This window comes from Limulus polyphemus, unplaced genomic scaffold, assembly GCF_000517525.1.
Source record: "Limulus polyphemus unplaced genomic scaffold, Limulus_polyphemus-2.1.2 Scaffold405, whole genome shotgun sequence".
Classification (NCBI taxonomy): domain Eukaryota; kingdom Metazoa; phylum Arthropoda; class Merostomata; order Xiphosura; family Limulidae; genus Limulus; species Limulus polyphemus.
The window spans coordinates 27484-52989 of NW_013666015.1; the positions used below are offsets into that span (position 1 = coordinate 27484).

Genomic DNA, 25506 nt, shown 5'->3' on the forward strand with positions numbered 1-25506 from the left:
GTCACATTATAACGCTCCCATGGCTGAAAGGGCGAGCATGTTTGGTGGGACGGGGATTCGATCCCGCGACCCTCAGATTGAAAGTCGAGCGTCCTAACCACCTAGCCATGCCAGGCCGTTTCGACGTAATAAGTTTTCTTTCTCCTAATATAAAGGCTTCAAACGATTCTCTTACAACATAAGATCGGCGTGAGTTCTCATCGAAACAAAGTACACACATAAGATGAATCTTATCCACACACTTCAGTATTTGAAGGGACGAGGTTTTGACCACTAAGTGTATTTCCTCATCATGTGGTAAATGCAAAGTAATAATGATAATATTGTAGATTTACTTATCTTTTCAATTTTATTTTTCTATTTGTCTTGAAAATGTGCCACACCCCAGTAGCTAAGCGGTATATCTACAGGCTTACTGTGCTAAAAATCGGGTGTCGATACACGTGGTGGGCAGAGCACAGATAGCCCATTGTCTAGCGTTGTGCTTAACAACAACCGAACTAAATATGAATTTTTTTTCAAAGTAATTGAATTGAGAACAACGTAGTCATATTAGTATACCACTACTATTACATAAGTTAGTTATTGAAGTTCCTGATCATTTAGTTAATGTTTTCAAAAATAATTAATTATGTGCTTGTAATTAAGCACAAAGCTACACAATGGGCTATCTGTGCTCTGCCCATCACGGGTATCGAAATCCGGATTATTAGCGTTGTAAGTCCGCAGACATACCACTGTACCACTGGGGGGCTAATTATGTGCATTATTAAAAAAAAAAACGTTTTGTAACTGTAAAGTTTATCATTGAAAGTTATACAACTATTAGTTCCTTTGCTTTAACGTGTTAGCTTACCCAGAGTAAATGATTTCAAATCACTTCTTATAGATGGAAGTAACGCACATTAAACAGAATAGCAAACATAAGGGATGGGTGGGTCAAAAAATACTTTCTCAGGTCTATCTAATTCCTGAAGTCGGACTGAGCGTCATTCACACATACATTCACCATAGGCGTGTCATAGAAGCATGTAGTCGGATTAACTGTGATGCTGGTTGCCAATGCAGCGTAAGTATTTGCAGTAAGATCTTAATTAGGCTATTGACCTTTTTAATGAGGAATTATATTAATAACTGCAAATATTAGTCCCACATTTATGTGAAGTTGGATGACACGCAAAGGAAGTGGCAGTTGACTTTTAACGACATAGAGAGTGTTGAAACAGCTGCATGTTTCACCAAAAAAGTCGCTAATGAGTGTAATTAGTTATGTTGTATGCAATTTATAGAACAGCCGATAGTTAAAGTCACTTGCTAATAGCAATTATAATTGTATGAAAGAAAAATAGAAAATATCGATGTCTTATGTTTTAATAAGCTGTCTGAGTCAAACTAATAGACGATTAGCGTGGTTTGTGTTGTGTAACTAATAACCAATTTCCTGTTTTAATTTAAAGTAGCTTGGAATTTTTTTTACAAAGCTAGTCTTCTTGGGTAATTTAATGAAATAAGGATAATCATAAAATTTTATTCTTACATTGTTACATAATATATATATATATTTATGCTAATTTACGCACATAAAATTTAATGGATCAACACTTCTGATATCAATACCTAGGTTTAACGCTCTAAAACCTTTTTCATTATAAACTCATTTATTTTTTCATGTTTATCTTTCATAGGTCTTTTGTATCTTCTTCCACCTTTCGTTTAATAAGGGCCCGGCATGGCCAGGTGGTTAGGGCGCTCGACTCGCAATCTGAGGGTCGCGGGTTCGAATCCCCGTCACACCAAACATGCTCGCCCTTTCAGCCGTGGGGGCGTTATAATATGACGGTCAATCCCACTATTCGTTGGTAAAAGAGTAGCCCAAGAGTTGGCGGTGGGTGGTAATGAGTAGCTGCCTTCCCTCTTGTCTTACACTGCTTGCGCAGATAGCCCTCGTGTAGCTTTGCAAAAAAACAAACAATAGTTTAATAAGTATGACGAATACAACATTAGTAGTGAATAAATCCAACTGATGAAGCAATGCAATGTCTTGGAGATAAGAGTTATACCATGTAACTGTTTTATAACGTATTAGCTTTCTCTGACGTAACTTTAAAACCAAACCTTCACACTTAACTTTAAAAACATTTATACATGGTAACCACAAATTACGTTAACAAGGCTACTAACACAAGTAAACAATTTTGTTAATGTAATTCTGGACACATTTGTAATATTGTTACCTAGTTCTAGTACTACAAATAAACCAAAACTTCAGCGTATTTTGCTCTAATTCATGTTAATTTTAATTACACCATTAAACTTGCCTTTCTTGAGAAGTTATTCATAATAAATATACGATTTAATTCTGTAGAAAATCACAAAATCCTCACAAGTTTTTTATGTAAAAAGATAACAACTACAGTCAAACTATAGCTAGCTATAGTTTATTATACTTGTTTGGTTCCTTTTTATTAGCTATATTTTTGTGCGCCAGCAATACTAAGCGTGGGACACTCGTGTGTCTGATTCCAAATTATTACTCATCAGGATCTCTACCAACCTGCCCTCAAATGTAAATGTATGCCCAAAGTAGCGCATCGTCCGTTTTATACATTCTTGGCCAAAATGTTTGCATATTTTGCAACAAATGACATAATTATTATTAAGATGGAATACAAATACACTTGGTGCTGTCAAACTGAGAAATGCGTGTTATATTAAACATCTACGTATGTAATTTGCATAATGAGACAGGTTCTGTGGACATCATAAACGATTTATTAGAACAGCAAACAATTTTATCAGACACTTGTAGAAAAGTGTGTAATTCAGCATTTCACCTATCACAATAAAATCTTACCAAAACATCAATAATGACAAAATATTAGAAATAGCGTCTGTAACCTTATATTAGTTCATATTAAGCTTCCAGTAGTTGGTTGGTCTTCCTCGTTCAAATAACCTCCTCAAGGTGACGTGTTATGCTGTCGACGATGTAATCCACTATGATTTCATTCCACCTTGTCACTAGAAGGCGCTGCAATTCAGCTACAGTAGCTGGTTTAGGGTCGTGGTTAGCATTTTTTCGGCTCATTTCTGCTCAACAGTTCTCAATGGGAGTTTAATTTCTATACTTTGCTAGTCATGGCAATCTTGTAACGTCTTCCTGGTCGAGATAATGATGTACAATACGCACACTCATAGGCAGTGGCATTGTCATTCTGGAACACAAAGTTATTGCTAAACGCCATTGAAGTTTCTTTGAAGGATATGAAGAGCAGTTTTTCCACCATGATGAATAGCAGCCACGATGTACTGCACTACCTCGTGTCGGGAAGACAGTCTTCCCTCATCTGTTCTCCAGGCAAATGACGAACACGAATCATACCATCAGCTTTAACAAGTCAGAAACAGGACTCATCTGAAAAGATAGCATGTCGCCAGTGTCCTAACTGTAAGTTGGCATGTTATCTTGCCAAAGTAACTTGGTGAGGGCGGTGAATTCTGGTTAATGTTGGTTTTCAGATAGTTCTTCTTGTAAAATAACCTTGTTTGATCAGTCTCCTATTCACTGTTTTTCCGGATACCCTGGAATAAATGTGTTCATGTCATTCCTGTTGTAAGGTGTTGCAAAACTATTTTCGTCTGTGATCAAAACCCGCTCATTCGGGCAACAGTTTTTCGGAGTCTACCAGTTGACTTTCCTGGAACAACATTTTTTGTAGTCTGATGACGTATCTGGATTTTGGATTCAGTACTGTTCTGGCAATGTCCGTTTACTTCATATCATTTCTGGACAGTCGAACAATTTGACGCCCTATAACTTCAGGCACATGACGAGGAATGACTCCACACCAAGTACAGAGAAATTGTCTAAACAAAGCGTTGATCTGTTTCGAAAAAGATTATACCAACAGCACACTATTTTATACAAAACAGGTATGTATGTTTATTTTGACCTACAAATGCTCAAAACAACTTATACAGTCCAGAATAACAACTCGTACATGTTTGTCCGATCACACGCTACCTTTTCCGTTACTACTAAGGCATTTATTCAATAACTACTCTATGCATCTAGACAATGACATCAGCATAGTACAGTATGCAAACATTTTGACCAAGACTGTAGAACAGAATGTTGTGGATGAAAATACACTTTATAAATAGGGTTATTTAAGTATAAGCTTTGCCACACAGAGAGTATACACAGAAGAAAAAAACCACACACTAATGATTAGGTGTAATCTGTCGGACAAAATACTCCACCACACTCTTCATTTTTGGTATAGGATAACGCTGTCTCCCATTTGATACGCTCTGATCAAAACACACGGATTTAAATGTACTAATGCATCTAATGATCTTGCGATAATTGGTTTTTTATCAGTGGTGATTTTTGCGTTGATTACTACGCAAAGCAAAATGAATTTATCATTTTTGTAAGATTTGCAGATAATTACGTATTTTTGAAATTTGTTGCAAAAACTGAATTTTGAAATGATAACACTCATCTACGTTATTTGTATACATTGTATTTTGATTGTTCTTTGTTATATTTCGCCGTTTCGGATGCATTTTACCTAGTTATCAGGACGCAAATGATCTGTTCCATTCTTCACCACAACTCAGGAATCCAATAACAAGAATATATTTTTTATTGATAATATCCTTCTCACTAAATACTAATCGTGTTGTATGGAGATGAACATACTTGTTTCAATGACAAATTTTTGTTAATTTAGGAGGCCAAGTCTGACCTAGTGGTTAGCGTGCTTGTCTGTAAATTAGGAGATCCATGATCCACGCCCCGTTGTCGCAGGAATGATTTCTGCACTTTTAAGCTATACGAGTGACTGTCATATCCCACTATTCGATGTATTTGTAATATTTATGAGTCTTACGAGCCTATAGCCTTTCAAAAATTACGGAGCAAGTACTACCACCCCACCTCACATTTCACAGCTAATTGAACCAACAAAGAGCCAGAAAAGTGCAGTCAAACGTCGGTAAATTCCTTTGTGAGCCAATCAAAATTAGGATCATTCACGAAATGAATTCGTGGCGTATTTATAGAATGATTATTGGTAAAAACAGTTAGATTAACAACTTCTAATATATAGAAAAGCCAGTGCGTTTTGGTAACACTACGTTCCAACAATGGCTTTTATTTCATGTTGCTTAGCAACAAAAGTATAACCTAATATTGTGGTTAAGCTGTCTACTGAAAGTATAAAACGAAATATATAGACAACAAAACTGGAAAAATATTTGTTGATTTTTTAATTTAGAGTCTCCGTTGTTTAAAGAGATTTGTTTTTTTTTTATTAAAAACGTTGGTGATATAACAGTAAATAGCTTAATTCAGAAACGTTTTAGTTTTAAAATTGAATCGATATTTTTTACTTTCATGATAAATTTTATGCACTTGGCTCTAGGCTAGGTGATCCCACACTACGTCTTTACTTTAGGCTTACCATACCAAAACTCACTACACTTATAAGGTTTTACGGCACCCCTCACGGTCCTCTTTCTCCCCGTCACTAAAATCGTAAAGGGCAGAAAGTAACTGACTTATTTTGTCTGAATAAATGCATTTTCGCTTTTATGACTCCCACTATTTCGAGAAATCAAGCGTGACGTGGCGGACACACAGTAGCCTTTATTTTGGTTAGTATAAGTAAACATCATGTTTAGCCAAGGATTTTAAAAATCTGACAAGTTATTCATAAAATCTTAAACACTCTAAACCCGTGTATTTTGCCAGATAGCATTTATATGAAAAATGAATTTGGAATTGAAAATATTTTGAAATAATTTTTCATCTGTCTAAACACGTTAGCTTATTTGTTTTTCAGTCACTTTTGTTTTAACACTTGATGCACTTACATAGAGTCAACCAATTTTTTTGACAACTTGGTTTTTTTAGAGGTACCGAAAAACAACATGTAGCTAATGATTATTCCCAAAGGCTGGCAAAAGGAATACAGCAATGCGAGGTAAGAAATATAATAAAAAAATTCATATTTTCTTTGATACTCTAAGTGCTAAAATGTGTTAATGTTCTAATGTCTAACAATATGTGATGTAAGTAAGAATCACTTAAATACTGATAACCCACAAAAATAGGCATAAAAGGTAATGTATATATATATATATATATATTACAGAATTGTCCGTCTTTCTATCTGTTTCTCTAGTGTCAAATATTTTTGTGAGGAGCTGAATAAAACAATGCCAATCACAAGTTGTTGTAAACAACTAGCCGAACCAATGTCGATCATAAGTTGTTCTGAGGAACTGGTTGAACTAATTTAGTTAGAGACATTCGGTTGGATCCCTGTATGTTCGAGTTTAAATGGATAAGCACTCAGACGAACGAGTCGGGTTTGGAAGCCATTCTAATTTTATTACCTTGATGTCGCAAACGAGGGTTGATATGAGAGAGTCTGTCTGTGGCAAAATAAGTGAAGTCGACGCGAAACACAAGTGACGTTTAATGCCGTGCGTAGCATGGATACATTTATATCAAACGGACGGTTCTTCTCTTACAACTCAGAATACTGGAAAAGAGCAGCTCACAACCCTGTTTGTAGAACTACTTTTTAAACTGAGGATTTTCAGATACATTTGCTAGTATCATTCCAGTCTCATCTGTGTCTTTTTGCTACATTTGTATTAGTACACTATGTAAGGGGCGATCCAATAAGGAGACAAGAAATTATTAATTCTACTTTTGTTTCACTTTCAATTAAAATAGTACTTATAATTTTACGTATAGCATCATACCACGTAAGAGGTAGACCAAGAGCAAGTGAAGTTTATCCATTCGTCGTTAGGTGCACTAATCTGTTTATATCAAACTATAGCTACTTTCTTTTTTGTTGTTGTTGTTTGTTTATGTAGCAAGTGCAATTCATAAAATGTTTAAACCTACAAACAGTTGAGCACAAACATGTAAACAGTTTAGAAATCGTACAATGTTATCACTAATAAAAACTATGCCTCCTAAATACTTCTTTTGTAATTATTTTGCTAAGCACGGAGTAGGTAGCAATTAATTACAATTAGAAAATAGTCAACAAAATGCAAATATGTTCTAGACTGTATTAAAAATGTACAATCAGTTATGACACTTAAATGCATTTTATAAGATAATATTACACATAGCCATCTTGGTTTGGTGAAAACTGTCAAACGTTTTATATGTTCCCACAAATACATTAATAACTTTAGCGTCTGTTTATTGTTGTATTATTTAAAAGAACGCTGTTATTTAACTACAATTAATAATGAAGTAATGATTATAAGTATGTTTATCAAGTTACAGCCAAAATGCTTTAGATAAAATCGAAATTATTATTATTTTTAACAAAGCGTAACTATGCCTTAAAACTCTAAGCCGCTTTTAAAAGACATTATTAAGATTTTCTATTGTTTCATTTCCAATTTTTAAACTATCGAACAAGAATTAAGAAACTAGAAGGTAATGAAATCGTTAATTCCTGCAAAAATTGAATAATTCCTCTGAATACAAGAAAAGGGAAAGTTAATTTATAATTTTCTGTCATTTTATAATGTTCTTGAAATTTATAGCACTGTGTCCTTTCTTTTTTAAATCTTTTCCCACTTTACTAGGTAGCAGTTAACGATGCCTATAGAAAACTATTGCCACTGACAAAAACCAAGCCTCCTAAGCAGCTCTTTTGTAATTATCTGAACATTAGCCAATGCAATATTACAGAGGGAGAACAGCCAGTAAGTATTATAGGTAAACTAAAGCATAGCTTATGTATTGTCGTTCATATGGTCAAGTAAGATAAGTATGAATGAATCACTCCTAATTCCTATCGTCAAGATGATAATATTATCAAAAGACGTGGATAATAATGAACAGAAACAAACAAAACTGTTGCTATTAGCTATCTGGGTGTATAATAAAACTCTTAAGTGAATCACATAATTATAGTGTTATTATAATAAAATACTTAAACGAAGTCCATTATACAGAGAGAAAAAAAAGATTATCTTAAGAGTCTAAGATGAAAAACAACAGAAGCAATTAATTTGCACATTACCATAGCATTATCTACTAATCACTACTAAGATTACAAAAGATTAAATAATACACAAATCACTAACTATGGGCAAATTACAATAAGCATTATAAGAAGTTTTGTGTATGCATGAAAGGATAGTGATAGAGAAAGTTAAACTAGTTAACAAATAGTTATTGAAAATTAAATTATTTAAACTTAATAGCAGACCATTCTGTGTTATAAGAGGTGTATTTAACAAGCAACAATTAATAACGAATAAGAAAAATATTATAAGTAAATATATATAAGCAAATAGTAATGTGTTGGATATACGAAACAAATGAAAAGGAAATTTATTTTTCAGTAAGATGGTTATTTAACATGTAAAAACTAAAATAAAGTAAACTAATAATGTAATATGTAAAACGTAAAGTAATATGCAATAAAAGAATAAATATTTAAGAAATTAACAGTAAAACAAAGGGGATTTAAAATGTATGATAAAGTAGCAAACACTGTATCAAAGATAGTAGATTATTAACTTAATATATTGTACAGCAAAGGTGAAAGTATTCAACAAGTGAAATATAGGAATATTTATAAGGTTGAAATATTTTCCTAATTAATATTTGTCTTTGGAAAGAAGTATTTGAAAAATGAAAGGTGTATATCAACTGTTAACCCTCTACTGCACATTGTAACGTAGAGGTAACAAACCTACCTTTGTTGCTTCATACACATAACTAAATGCTTCAGTTCTATAGTTGAATGCTCGTATTAACAGGCAACAGTCTAAATAAACCATGGAATTATTTTTGTTGGTTCCTCAATTGAACAATGTTACCTCTAGGTAATGTGTCATTTATAACTTACCAAAAATATATTTCACACAAAACACTTTTTCGTGCAATATAGACATGTTTAAGTAAGAAATAAAAACAACATTTTGTACACAATATTTTCATAATGTATTCATTATGGGATTAAAAAATCCTAACATTCAATATAAAAATCACATTGATACAGATGAGGTTTTGTTATTGCTGTTGTCATTGTCGTTTTTTATTTCACGTTTCTCTTCTGTTTTTTTTTAATTACAAATTTCAAATTAGAGGTGTGTGAGAAATAGAGAAAATATCTGAAGTACTAGCTTTACATAATTTTAATATGAAAACCGTAATAAACAAAAATATGAAGACAAATACCTGCGTCAACCGTGATTTTTATCACGTGTATTGAGTAAGGTATATTAGTTTCTAATGATTTGCTATCTTTTGATGCTCAACACGCAAAATAAAAGGGAAGTTAATTAAGTTGCACATTAATTACAAATCAACAAAACTATTTGATTAGTAGAGGGTATTAAGTAAGGTATATTATTTTCTAATGCTTTGTTAGCTTTGATGTTTAACACTGTAAAATAAAAGGGAAGTTAATTAAGTTGCACATTAATTACAAATCAACAAAACTATTTGATTAGTAGAGGGTATTAAGTAAGGTATATTATTTTCTAATGCTTTGTTAGCTTTTGATGTTTAACACTGTAAAATAAAAGGGAAGTTAATTAAGTTGCACATTAATTACAAATCAACAAAACTATTTGATTAGTAGAGGGTATTAAGTAAGGTATATTATTTTCTAATGCTTTGTTAGCTTTTGATGTTTAACACTGTAAAATAAAAGGGAAGTTAATTAAGTTGCACATTAATTACAAATCAACAAAACTATTTCATTAGTAAAGTGTATAGTAATAGATTTGTGTAGAATCTTATCAGTGGTAAATTCCTTCGTTTGCTTGATTTTTAACGCAAAGCTACACAATAGGTTATATGCTCTGCAACCGCTGGGATTCCAGCTCCGGATTTTAGCGTTGTAAATCTGTAAACTTACCGCTGACCTGTTGGAACAATTACATTTCTAAGGCGATATTTATGAAGCTACAAACCTGTCTTCTAAATTCCCCTGCAGACAGCTTTTGATGGTCTGATTGTAACATATGTTTGAACCTTTTGTAAGAAATGTCAGGTGTCATTTTACTCATAAATAAAAAGATGTTCTAACTATTTTGTCACAAATTGCGATTTTTTTCATCAGGTGGCTATAACAATCTACAACCCTTTAGCACATCCAATCAATCATTACATCAGGCTTCCTGTAACAGGCAATGCATACAAAGTTATTGGTCCTAAAGGTGAACCGGTACCTGCTCAGGTAAGTATTCAAACATATTAATCAGATTGTTTCCTCTGTAATAGAACCATTATGAGTCTTGAGGTTTGAATGTAATGAATTTCTATATCTAATAAAGTGCTATTTCACAGAACATTAAGTTATAATGCCTTGGCATAATAAAATGAGCACTCTTGCCATAAAGTTGAAATTGATAATTTTAATCTGCAATACAGCAAAATCATAAGGCCAAACATAATCAGTACCTGGTAACTTCACCATTTCCATGTTCGAAAGGGTCAATGTTCTGTAGAGTTATGTATTTTGGGTAATGTATTTTAGAAATATTTTTATTCATATGGCAGGGCATTATATATATAGATATATATATAAGTAGGCATAGGTTTGACTTCAATTTCGACAACTTGTGGATTCATGTCTACAACTTCGTATAAATTTGCACGTATTTAAGATCTACGGACTTCTAGGCAGTGACATATTTCTGTTAAATATTAATAAATTTAGCTCCAGATTATCAAAAATATCGAAAACATGTTCTATCTATTCTATGATTGAACTATTCAAACTTACTCTTAAACAGCAGGTAATTTTAACTGATGTGATCTCAGTAATGGGTAGTTTTGGTAGTTATCATATGTTACATATATCTGTAGGCCTTAAGATTTTCACAAGTCAGTGTAATGCCTAACCCGATAGAAAACGTTTCACTGTTATAGATATGAACTCGACTCACCTTCGAAATATACAGTAATCTAAAAGAGAAACACTTATGGTTCTCTACACATTAGTATTTGTTTTTATCTTGGGTAAGTAAACTAGTGGTGCGCTAAATGTGATCACAAAATGTTTGTATTTCAGTCCTTCTATTAGTGATACAGTTATCGCTAAATGTCTCGCGGTTTATTTATAAGCAATTACTTCATAAACTCTTTGAAACGTATGTTACAAGAAGAATAAGTATCAACTTTCTTGGCAGCTTGTTCCGATTCCTCCTGCTGTTCAAAAGATACCTGGTCGAGTTAGCAACGCCAGTTCTGAACTTGTAGTGAATGTGAAGCTCCCGGCACTGGGGTTCTCAACGTACTTCATTAAGAAATCCAACAGTAAGTGTCGGCTTTGCATTCGAGTTGACTAATAACAATATTTTGTGAAACTGTGGATATATTTTTAAACCAATGCATCATTGTTAAGAGGTTCGATATGTTATTTACATGTATTTTGTTACATTTCTTCAGGAATGAGTCGACTAAATTCATTATTTATTATTGCCCTTATCTTAGTACAAATTCAAATAAATATTATTACTTCCTATGTCTACTTCAGCAGAATAGGTTGTGATTTCAGTGTTCGTTTTTCTCTGAATATTATTATCTAGAATACTTTGGTTTGTTTGTTTGTTTGTTTTGTTTTGAATTTCGCGCAAAGCTAAACGAGGGCTGTATGTGCTAGCCATCCCTAATTTAGCAGTGTAAGACAAGATGGAAGGCCGCTGGTGATCACCACCCACCGCCAACTCTTAGGCTACTTATTTACCAACGAACAGGGAGATTGACCGTCACATTATAACGCCCCAAGGCTGAAAGGGCGAGCATGTTTGATGGGACGGGGATTCGAACCCGCGACCCGCAGATTGCGAGTCGAGCCGGGCATCTTGTTTTTTAAATAACTACCTTTGTTGTAATGATATTTGGTGTATTTATTACAATATACATAAAATATCCATAAATTTTCAAAGATATTTTGTTCTTTTCAGACTCTCATCTTGTAAAGGAACAAAAAAGTGAAGTTTTCGAATCCCAAAATGAAGAAGAAATCGTGGGTAACAAGGTCAGTTAAACTATATTTGTATCTAGAAACAGTTTGTTGAAAGATTTATACTCAAATCCGTTGTTACAATATTCCTATAATAATTCTGATTATGAAGTGAGCACACAGGATCACGTACAAAAGCTGTAATGGTTTTCATACGAGACCGAAAACTCGAGCACTTCCGAATAGTTCACTATTTTTCATCACGTTCAAGTGATACTGGTTACTTGTGATAAATTTTTTATAATAAATAAATCGAGCATATTTCCCAGGGTTTACTATTATTGAATTAAAGAGGATTTTATAGCCAGCTGCAACTGTATGGTTGTACTGTAAAGTGAAAACGATTTGGGTGTATATGTTTATACTTTCTACATTACAAGTTGTAGCGTTTTCGAATGTCGTAACGTATTGAAACTAATGGAGTTAAAACGTAAAAGCTAGTTACCCCGTTACGTTATTCACTAGTGTTATTCTTGTATAATTTTGATACTTCTTATGATCAATGGACACTAAATAGTGCAGTTGTTCTCATGCGTGATTTATATAGATTACCCTTACAAAACCATACAGACATGATGTGATAAATAGTGTTTCCAGCGACCACTGTCCTAATACGATGTAACAACACCTTGAGCTGAATAACTGTTACAATCTTCGAAGCATTTGTTTAGTTCGTGTAGTTTTGCTACCAACTAGGTTAGAAAGGCATCTGATGCAAGATTGTTATATTTTATAGGTTCAGCCACTTAATAGGACTGGATGGATATGTTCTAATCTTTAGAATTATTCTTTTACAGTGTTCATCTATACTATTGGTTCAAAACATGTAAGGCTTTTGAGCAGGCCATTTTAAGACGCTGAAGTTATTACTGTGAAACGTTGGCCAAAATATTTCAAGAGCGCCTGCTGTGTGTTTATTATATACTTTGTTTATCCATAAGCATTTACAGTGCAGCCACTTCAAGAAATAACTTATATTAAGAAGCGCAAAACGAGCCTTTATTAAAACATTCCCAATTCCTAACGCAATCCTTCACAACTGATATATTTGGCTCAGATTCAGCAATGATTTCAAAATTGTATGAAGTAACTACCATTTCGTTACAAAACTAAATTACAGGTTTCATACTCGCAAGCAAAACTACGTCGATCATTCTTCAAGGTGAAGAGATTGTACTATTATTATTATTCTTCAGGGTGATAATACAGTACGCAAAGTCCAGCCCTACAAACCACTCACTTCACTGGTGCCCGTCAATGTAAGGACAATGTGGATGCTGTAAGCCCAGAGGGAATCTTGACATGTGAGCATCTATTATGCTCTGACAGTAGTCTACGCTGATGTGAATGCTGTGACGTTTTTATTGTACTATTAAGTGTCCAAAAGTGTTGTTACACGTAAAGTGCATCTCGCACGACAAAGCATCACAACTACTTAATATATCTCTTTTCCACATTTCCACCAGGATATAATCTTTTCTTTCTTTAAACTCACGTGACTTCCAACAGTCTGTCAACTTGCATACTCTTCATTATCATTGATGTTCGAAATTGGCACGTCATTTTATTTAAACTCACTAATTTTCCTGGTAGAGCATGCATGGTGTAGCGTGTCAAATATTCAACGTGTTCTACGTTTCTGTAATTTTTCCAGTGATAAAAAATGTTGAAATAATCGTTAAAGGCGTTTTTACCACGATTTTGTCACAGTGAATTTCGGAGATTCTAACGGAATGGTCATGATTAGTGATATTATGCAAATATCTTATAAGATGGTGATAATTAATTTTTGAATTATACATAAATTAGATATTTCAGTACATAAATGAACAACTATTCGTATAAATAAACTATTTCTGCTATAAAATTCCCATGATTATTATGCGATTTATCTTAAGAAGTATTTCAGAAGTAACTATTAAAGTAACACGCCTTATTGGATTTGTAGGTTATAAGTAAATGAATGACTAAACTATCTTATTATTATATGAACAACTATTCGTATAAATAAACTATTTCTGCTATAAAATTCCCATGATTATTATGCGATTTATCTTAAGAAGTATTTCAGAAGTAACTATTAAAGTAACACGCTTTATTGGATTTGTAGGTTATAAGTAAATGAATGGCTAAACTATCTTATTATTATTTTAACATAACGAAACATATGATTGACATCAATTGCAGGAGGTAGCAGTGACAATCGATGGAACGACTGGGCTATTGAAGGGGATGAACCTATCTAATGGAATGAAGCTTCCTATCAAACAGGCCTTTTATTGGTACCAAAGCATGAATGGAAATAACTCTGACTTTAAGTTCCGTGCATCTGGAGCTTACATCTTTAGGCCTAATGGTACAACACCTCACCCTATTAGCCAAAATGTGACAGTAACTGTGGTGAAGGTGAGGAAAAATGTTGAAAGTTAATAAGAGTGACAGGTACACGTTATACATACTATTGTTCCAACTTGATCATTTTTTGTGCATGTGCTAAAATACTAAACCAGTCATTTACATAACTAATTAATTTTCTCTTGTATTTACACTAAAGGGGTCGCTAGTTCAAGAAATACACCAAACATATTCACCTTGGCTTAGTCAGGTTATTCGAATCTACAACAATTCTACGTTCCTCGAAGTGGAATGGCTAGTAGGACCAATTCCTGTCAAGTAAGTAGCAAATTTCAAATATGAAAACGTAACAGCGTAACGTTTGATAGGTGTACTTTATTTCATAACGTTTAATTGTATGAATCAAGAAACTATGTAAATATGTTTCTTCCACTCTTATACAGTTAAAATTACTTCCATGACTAAATGAATAAAGTACTTATTGAATAACACACCATTTAAAAGTTTTCTGATAAGTCTTATGATACCTTGTTACTTTCAGTAACAACACTGGGAAAGAGATAATCACAAGATTTGATACAGATCTGCAGTCAAAAAAGACATTTTACACAGATGCTAACGGACGGCAAGTTCTGAAACGAGTGTAAGTTTTTAATCTTTAATAGCAACCATAATTTTTAAAAAATGTTGAAATATTTAAAAACACCTAACCTCATCAAAAGCAACAGTATTACGTAAATTAACTGGTATTTCTATTATCATTTAAGTAGAAGATAACGTCTAATCTGTTGATTGTCTCATTCTAATATTGAGAGATGAACAGATATGCTGTGCGTTGCTTACTTTCTTCGTACGGACAATAACAGATACTCAGCACTTCTGACTCTGGTTGAACGCTGACAGGACTTAATAAATTTGCCACTATTATTTATACTTGTAGAGGATTAGTAGATTAATATCATATGGTTGTTACCTGTACTTGCCAAGGATTGAAAGAAGTGGAAATGCAAATTTCTATTTGTCTTTACAAATTGACAGTCCATAATATTTACAATAGTTATACATAACAACAATTCTAAGAATCCACGTTTTTGAATAAAATAAACAAGATTTTTTTCTTTTCTAAGTAACTTTTGCATACTCCTTGTTAAACCTTTATCTTAACAATATTAATTACTGTTAACTTTTAGTCTCATTTTAGTTAATAATAATTTCGAATACGAAGCTTTATCAGATTTATCAGTAATATAACGCATGATAAGTTGTATGTTTGTTTGTTTTTGTAGAACAAAGCCACCCTGAGTTATCTGCTGTATCCATCGTGGGAAATTGTACACCCGATTTTAGCATTATAAATCCGTAAACTTAAAGCTGTCCCACCGGAGGGCTGTAGGTTGTACTGACAAGCTTGATGGATGGCATATGTTGGCCTTAAAATATACATATATTATTTAAATATTTCCTGGACACGCACAAATTTTAGTATACTTCAATGTTAGATCATTTTACTTCATATTATCTTCAACAGAATAGTAAATTTAGAACACTGTCGATCTATTCATTTGTATTAACCGTAAAAAAACGCTATCTAATGGAATAAGTGAAGGACATTTAAATCAATAAATGATTTAAACAAACTTGTTATTTTAGGCGAAATGAAAGGCCAACGTGGAGCCTGAATATTTCTGAACCTGTATCAGGAAATTACTTTCCAGTTAACAGCAGGATATTTTTAAAGGCAAGTAACATTTTTTATCGTTTATTGCACTTGCATTTAATTATGCAAATCACACACAGGGTTTTCATAGTTTTCAAGGTGTTATCTCTTTTATAGATATGTTAAAAAGTGATCAGTCTAGTAAGATAAGCCTTTTATCAGTGCAAGAAGTGCTGGGATGATCTCTAGTGACCAGTGTCTTGGTTGTGGATTGGAAGGAGCAAGGTTCAACTTCAAACAGAGATATATCACTGAACCTATTACACATTTTCAGCCGAGGTACTTCTAATTACTATCTTCTTTATGGTCAGCGTTCTAAATGAAATATGTCTATGACTGTTGCCTAAAAGAACTCTGATCTAGCCTTTAAACTATTGTGTCCCTTCAGGTGCCGTTTCGATTAAATATGTCTATGTCTGTTGCCTAAAATATCTCTGACCTAGCCTTGAAGACACTGTGTCCCTTAAGGTGCTGTTGCAATTAAGTATGTCTATGCCTGTTGCCTAAAAGTTCTTTGACCTAGCCTTTAAGCCACTTTGTTCCTTAAGGTACCATTTTGATTGAAAAAGTCCAATTTATTGCCCAACACTTCATGTCGGTATTTATACGTTGAGTAATATACTGAAAGATAAGAAGTTTGTCTAGTTTTGATATATAGTTCTTAACTCACCCTAATAACATAAAATTCTTATGTGCTATCCAGACACCTAAAGTATTTTTGGTTATTAGTGGTAAGTAAAGGATTATACATCAAAACAAAACAAAATACCAGCAACATTGGCAGTTGCTGGATTATTTATAAACATATTTAGTAAAGGATTAAAAAAGTATCTTATAGCTTTTATCATTTACAATTATACAGTCATTTTTAATTATAGCACTTTATAACACTCTTGTTTATAGATTAGCTGTTTTATTCAAATGTTTTTAAAAGCATTTACAAACCGTTAGTTTTACTAATTTTACTTTAAACCGTAATATTATTTAACGTTTTTCTTAATCTCTTATTGGCGAGTTGAAACTAATTTCAGGTCTGGCATGGCCAGGTGGTTAGGGCGTTCGACTCGCAATCTGTGGGGTGCGGGTTCGAATCGAATCCCCGTCCCACCAAACTTGCTCGCCCTTTCTGCTGTGGGACGTTATAATGTTCCAATCAATCCCACTATTCGTTGGTAAAAGAATAGCTCAAGAGTTGGCGGTGGTGATGACTAGCTGCCTTCCCTCTGCTTCACTGCTAAATTAAGAATGGCTATCGCAGATAGCTCTCGTATAGCTTTGCGCGAAACTTCCAAACAAACCAAATTGAAACTAATTTTACGTTTTTCTCTAATACTGATATATTTCAAAAGCTCAGTCAAATATTAAAGATTATAAACAGGACAATATCAACTTGAAGCGCTATATTCACCATTTAATTTTATCATCCAACCAATCTTTAGTTACTCAGCTACGAATATATTCTTAAAGTAATAAGATCTGTCTTGATAAAACTTAGATTGGTAATATAAAACAGGCAATAGCGTTCGTGAAACATTTTTCTGATATTTAATTATTTGATTTCCGCTGCGTGTTTCCTTATATTACTTATTACTGTTTATTGCTCCATCATGAATTTCCCCTTTTAAACTTGATTGACTATGTCCGTTTAAAAGAATGAAACATTTTTCTGTGAATATTTTCTTTCAAAAATTTAGTATTTCGTGCCTAAACTCATATGCGACACGTGGTCTAAACGGCCAAGTACGAAGTCTCAGTATTGCTTACAAGAGATAGGACAATCAGTCAGAATCACCTACCGCCTACACGATTATTCTTCATTAATCTAATAATGGGGTTGACTGTCACTTTATAACGACCCTATGACCTTCCGATCCACAAAGTATCTTACCGGTTGTGATGGGATAATCATTAGGTTACATCCGGCCATTCCTGAAATTTACTAATGTTTTTGAACCTCCAAGGAGGGTGGGTAAATAGAAAATTCACACTTCAGACAATCCTCAAATTGTTACGCATTCACAGATCCAGCGATCATTATTGCAGTCACATTCTGAATTCGTATTACTTAGTTCTATGGCATTTAAAAGACAGGTGATCTTAGAGAAGAACATGTTTAATTCTGCCTGAAGTTATTCAGAGGAGGATATTAAGTTCACTTATTTTCCTTTGTACATGGTTTTTAAAATATAATTTATATATATATTACATTTTGAAATACACGAACCAAGAATACTATGGAAATAGGTTAACCCTGATATAGTTTGTGAAGTGAGAATTTTGATGTACATGTTATTTGGGATAAGGCCAAAACCACCGCTAAGAGCGAGGATACCCAACTGATGACCGAAGGCAGAGTGGTCATAGGGGCTTTTTGTGGTTTGCCTGTCACTCGTAATTAAACTAATTATTATTATTATCAATTATAATTTTTATTGATTAGTTTTCTGGTATAAGTAAGTTATTACGTAATTAAACATCCGATTAAAATTTTTTATTAATGGTTGATATAAAGATTAAATTAATTCTAGGTTTTTTTGATAATCATTTGACACTTGATCAGATATCATGGGAAACATACATCTTACGTAATGCTGGGAACCTTATCAACATACGACACCTGTAAAAGTGTGTTTTCAAGACTTGTGTACAAATAAGATCATCACATGTTATGCTGGATAACTTGTTAAAACAGGTCTCATATGATATGGTACTATTCAAGTTTGTTAGCAAATATTTACACGTGAAGATGTGCCAGTTCATCGACACACATTACACGTAATACTGTGCCATTCTGTTAACATATAATTTTTTATGTCGCTAACGTGTTAAAACATGTTACATCTAAACTATGCTTTTCCTATGAAGTTAGGTGTAAGAAACATCGGTTGGAGTTGAGAAAGGTGAAAAAACGGCTGGCTATTGGCCAGTCTCTATGGGATTGTGAGATTACAGAACTCCAAGTTGTTAAAAAATAACGGTATGGAGACTACAAAATCCACTGTGGTTGTGAAACCATAATACGATATACAAGAAACAAGTGCACAATAACAAAGAAAAAGGAACCTGTTCGGCTTCGGTTTGAGAAAGTAATATAAAAGACAGGAGTTTAACGAAAAGAAAAAAGACCATGAGATGTGAGACAGAATGAATACACTGAGATAATCAAAGAAGAAAGTTTCTAAGTTTGTACTACTGATTGTAGATATAAACAGCAATTTGCTATGTTTAAATTGATATGAGTCAATTCTTAATAGGAATAAGTGCATCCTAAATCAAGTTGATGGACAAAGTGAGTGAATTTTCCGCAAACATAAAAAAGGGCTACATACGCATGCGCATAGCCTTTGAATCAATTTAAATAATTTTGGACTGATATATTAGATGTGACTTTACTATCATCTAATCAAACAGTAGAATTTATCAGTCGCTCTTACAGAGTATCCATTGCCCAAAACTGCGTAGCGCGCTTTTGGGGCACTGTGTCAGGAATCACGAATCTTCGGATTAACAGCCTGGGAAGGCTAACCAGAAGGTCACGTGCGGGTCTACACTGTTAAAACATGCCATTTTTGAGTTTTTACGAGTTTGTTAAGACATATTATCTGTAACATTGTGTCATGATGTTAACGCATTATGTTTTTAATTTATTATCATGTAATGCAAATCATATGAGATTTTGTGCATAATCCGTGTGATGTTGGGTAAAGACATGTGTTATAATTCTGTAGATTTCCTTTTCAGGACGATTCAAAGAATGTCCAGCTGACCATCCTCACGGATCGATCACAAGGCGGCTCGAGCTTGAACGACGGTTCTCTAGAATTGATGGTCAGTATCGTTTCAGTTTATATCAATATTAACTTCTATTCAAAGCAAGCTACCTATATAGATCAGAACTAAACATATATATTCCTATTAAAAATGTTACTTTTTAGCAGATACACAATACTGTTATGCAGTTGGTCATAAAACAATCGTTGTGAATTAAAATACCTGGTTACTCATAGTTTTAATCAATATAAATAAACCTTAGGTTTGATTTGCTTTGTGTCAGAGCAAATCCACCTTCAGCTGTCTGTTGTGTCCACCGCGGGGAATCGAGCCCCGGAATTTGGCTTTGTAAATCTGTAAACCTATCGCTGTCCCACCTGAGGACATAACCTTTAGGAAATGGGAATCAGACTCAAATGTTAATGTATATGTTTTCGATAAGTGCTGTTGGATTAATATTTATCATTAAAATAAGTTCAGGTAAGGAAATTTCAAACGGTGGGAAATAGTAATAATTAAATAGGAGAATCAAAAATATTATAGATTTAAAATATAAACCAATATATGTTCTTATATTTCTCTTTCAAGCTTTCTAAGTTCATAGATTCATCAACTGACCCTTTCAACGTTTTTCTTACTTGATTATCCATCGTTCTTACTCACCTAAAATCTTCCTTATATTCGTCGTTTTTAGGACAGAAACGTAATTTTCGATTTCTTGTCTCTGACTGTTAATTACACATTTCCTACTGTATTAACTGCTATATATAAATTATTTTGTAGTCACATACTGCTTGATGATAGTTTGTTGTATTCGGTATTCTATTCAAAGATTAAGTAACTGTTGTGATACTTTGGTTCACTGATGTCCGAAATAATTTGTTTTTGGTTTGTTTTGAAGTTCGCCCAAAGCTACACAAGAGCTATCTGCGCTACCCGTCCCTAATTTAGCAGTGATAGACTAGAGGGAAGGCAGCTAGTGAACACCACCCACCGCCAACGAATAGTGGGATTAACCGTCACATTATAATGCTCCCACGGCTTAAAGGGCGAGCATGTTCGGTGACGGGGATTCGAACTCGCGACCCTCAGTCGAGTCGAGCGTTCTAACCACAGAGATCACGCCAAGCCCATCCGAGAGAAAAACCGAAAATTCCCGCAAAACGCATGTTCAGTACTGTTAAACGAAGAATACATTGAACATAGACAGTAAAGGAAAACAAGCAAACCTAGGTGTAGTTGTAACACAAAAAATATTTATTCTCATACAAACACAGTGTATTGGTACCTTAACTGGCTGGGTTTGTTCTTCTGTTTCATTTAGGCTTAAGAGCTACAAAATAAGAAAGACGGCCAAAAGATTTAAAAAGAAACAGCCAAATACCCCACAAGTCCATAGGTTACATACTTCAACCAATGTTCTACACGTAATCTGAAACCAAGCCAGCTGTACATGTTTACGTATTGGCTTATGGATAAGCTACTTTTCAAGAAACGCGTACAGAAACGTATATACTGTAGCTTAGGACTTAAGAATAAAAGTTTCGGTATGTAAGCCATACTTGTATAATAGTATTACCACATTTTTTTGACCATGAGACAGCTCGTGAAAACATATATGATTAACTATATACAAAAACCGCATATAATTTTAGAAAAGTATCACACGATTATACCTTAATAAAGATATATATATTCTATACTAGTTATAGAATGATGAAATTTATAACTGTATCTGCCATTACAATTCCTTTTTGCCTTATCGCAAGAGCGACTTCGCTTCAAACTTTCAAATTAGGAAAAATGACCAATTCACAAAATTCATAACAGGTCGCTAAACATGGTAATAAGTTCCACAAGTAATATCCCCCAATCAATCAATGGTAAATTTCAGGACTTACAAAGGTTAAAATCCTGTGTTCGATCCTCCATGTATTATTAAAAGCATATAGCATGGAACAACCTATCCATGGCTCTCCGGACCAGCCACTATGACCTATGGTGCGAACTGACTGCTGTAATTGCCCAAGTTGAAAACCATATATAACTCAGGCTCTACTGTTTAAAATCAATTAGTGCTACTGCAGACATTGCTCATTTCTAACTGTCTTGCATCTGTTTTGTGTCTGATTATCCTGTCTGACAACAGGATACAAACATTCTTGCAACCAGTGATCAGACATGCCACTTTTGAAGCAGATAGTTCTGCCCTTATGCTCATGGTGCTTTGTGGAGTAAATCTCTGGCTGTAGCGGTGGTGCATTCATGGCACCTCTGCCAAAATACTCTGCTGGCCCATAGGAAACCTGGGTTGCGGTACCATGCTGCCACATGGTGCCGTGCGGATTTGCTCAGCAACTCCTCAATAAGCTTGTAAATACGCATTTAATCATGATCTTCAGGAGGCATAGTATGAAATGCCTTTCTACGTAATATCCTTAAATTATCTGCATACATGTCCAAGTTCTCTTGAAGTCCTTACGTTTGAGCTTTGAACTTGTCCCTGTGGATTGCTCAGCTCTCTACGTGGTCAGTTCTATGGCACAACATTATAACAACCGTGTCTCAGGCATTGAGTCATGCTTCGTTCAAGTGCTCTACGCCCTACGGCATAGAGTACTGGATCGTGTGATCTTAGCATTACCATCTCATCGTCCTCATTTCTTACATAAGTTTATCGTGATCTCAGAAGTTACCTTACATGATAACAATGATTCACGAATAGTACTGTACCAGACAGTCAATAGAAAAGGAAGACCGTTCAAAATAATTCTGCACAAACTTATTCTTTTTTATTTAGTCTATAGAATTCAGGTTTACTGATATCCAACAGAAAAACAAAAATGCATACATAATACAGGTTCGTAACTGTTAAGAAAACAATAAGTCATACATGTACAGTGAAGCAAAACGACCAAACACGTTTTTTTTTTTGTCTTTTCAATCGAAGCTGCCCGGGCTTCTTTTGCATTATATGGCTGCTAGGGTTGAAAGCTACAAAATCAGAGATGAAGATCAAGGGAATTATATTCAAAAGCAAGTGTCAGAACTGTAGTAATAACTTACTTTAATCCCACAAATCCACAGGTTCAGTACTTCAACCAATGTTCTTAATGCAAACTTAAGCTAAGCTAGGTATTGCCCTTTGAATAGGCTATTTTCCAACAAATCTATATAGAAACACATGTACACTAGCTTGAGACTTAAAAACAAAGATTTCAGTATTATAGCCTTTACCCGTGTAAAAGAGTTAGCCCATTCCAGTCAACAATTACATACTTGCAGAAACTTTATGGAAATTTAAAACACTTTGTTGAATTTACCTCAATAAAGATATATTCTAAAGGGTGAAATTCCCGACTATTTTAGCCATTACCTTGCGATATATATACATCTATACAGAAAAGCTTTAAGTCGTTTTTAAATTTTTGTTTTGTCGACAAAGGTTGTTTGTAGAAAACAGCTTCAAAACTGGATAAAAACGTTTTTACTTTTTGACCATTTTTTTTCAGTATCGTCTGTTTGTGACTACCGATTTACGTTGACATTTAAATCAAAACAGGCTCAAGAAAGAACAAGGAGATTTTGATCCCTTTCATCTTTCTAATGTGCATGGTTGACATTTCTCCAAAGTTCATTTCAATAAACCAGATATTCGAGAAATACTGTGTAGTATTTTGTAATATCACGAACATTTTTGTAGATTTTTGCTAATTTTTATCAGTTATACTTTGTCAAAAAAGTGTGGCATTTTTGTAGGCCATTTTGAATCTGGTCTTCCATGGAGCCAATTTTATATTATTTTGGTAATTATCTAGCCTTCTAGCAAATAACTATTCAAATGTATGTGTTTTAATCTATCTTTATAAGACATGGGAACAAAATGTTATACAAATATAGATAATATTAGCTTCAAAGATAGGTTAAATTTTCAAAATAGCCATCAAATAAACAATGCCTTATTGGAAATGATGTGTCAAGGAAAATGTGCCAATCATCTGAAAGAAGTATTGTCCAAAGCCAACCTGTTCAGAGTGACAGAGATCACAGATGGTAACAAATTGAAGGTAGTCCACTTCAAACAAAAGTATTGAGCCACACAACATGCAGGAAAACATATGAGACACGGAAAAACGAGGCAAAACAACAGACAGAACTTTCGCGGAAGAGAGACTCTGCTGTGACCACAATCTCATGGACAAAATGACAAAGACTAGAATGTTGATAAGGGGTGCATGGACGAAAAAACATATTGTAAAGGAGGGCTTAGAAGAGATCACTCTCATGACATCTCACTCCATAAAGGCACACCTGTGGATCATTGCAAGGTCGTCCCCTGATATTGACCTTATAGAGGTGGCAGGAACATATGAGTTCTCCACTATAAATCACATCTTGATGACAGCTGACGGCGGATTCTCTCCATGTTGTGATAAAACACAGATTAACCATAAACTGGAGTCTCGGGTTGAGATAGAAGATGATTTAGCCATAGATCAGTCACCTCAGCAACCAGATTCGGTGATTCCATATGAAACATATAAGCTCTTAAATGACATGGGAGTTGTCAACAAACATGCCTTTGTTCAAGGAAGTTATTGGGAACTTCAAGTATTTGACCAGTCATGTTATGCGTACAATAGACAATAAGTAAAATAATAATGTTGAATAAATAAAGTTACTTGGTAAATCTAGCATATGAGCTATTAAAATCTGAACGTCTCTCTTGAAAGCATTAAAGTAGTTTATTCAAATCTTAAAGGGTAATCCCCCGAAGAGTCAGCGATTAATTTACGGACTTACAACGCTAAAATGCAGTTTCTGTTCCCCGTGGTAGAACAGAGTGCATATGGCCCATTGCATAGCTTATCTATTAACTAAACCTTACAAAAATAACGTAATTCAAATTTTACCTTAGGTGATCGTATAAGCTGCTGACTAATTATGGATTAGATGTATATGTCCTTTTAAAGATTAATAATTTCTTCAAATATGAGGCATTTTTTAATGCTGGGTAAGCTTTAGGGCTTTATACGTTCTCATTTACAGCTATTGCGTTTGACATTTACACATTTAACAACTTTAAGGAGAAATATTACGAATTTGTATATTTCGGCTCGCATTCATCCACATTCATCAGGTTAGCTACCTGATTCGGTCAAGAAAAACAATGACGACAACGTTTCAACTGTTTTGCAATAGGCTGCAAAAACTATTTTGTACATTCTATATTCATCGTGAATGGTAATTTTGTTTTTGTCTAACTGCCTTTAGACGTTTAGCTACTGAACAGCGCTAATTTCATATAAATTTATATACTGTCTAATTAACTCATTTATGGAAACTATTCAATCCCTGTCTTTATTACCGTCTTTCATCTCTTGTTTTAGATCCACCGCCGTCTTTTATGTGATGATGCTTTCGGTGTTGGCGAAGCACTGAACGAGACAGGAGTTGATGGGCGTGGATTGGTTGTCCGTGGTCGTCATCTCATTGTATTGAGTTCTATATCGGATGCTGGAAAACTTCATCGGCAGTTGGCTTTAAAGTTACTGCTTCAGCCTTGGCTGTCGTTTGCAACATACACAGGTTCTGAGCGAGACTGGGCAAAACAGTTTAGAACTGAGG

The 25506-nt window shown here is 34.0% G+C and overlaps 1 pseudogene; it reads left to right on the forward strand.

The window, feature by feature from the left end:
- The window catches only part of LOC106458019, a 54256-nt pseudogene that overhangs the window by 23030 nt on the left and 5720 nt on the right, over positions 1 to 25506 (forward strand).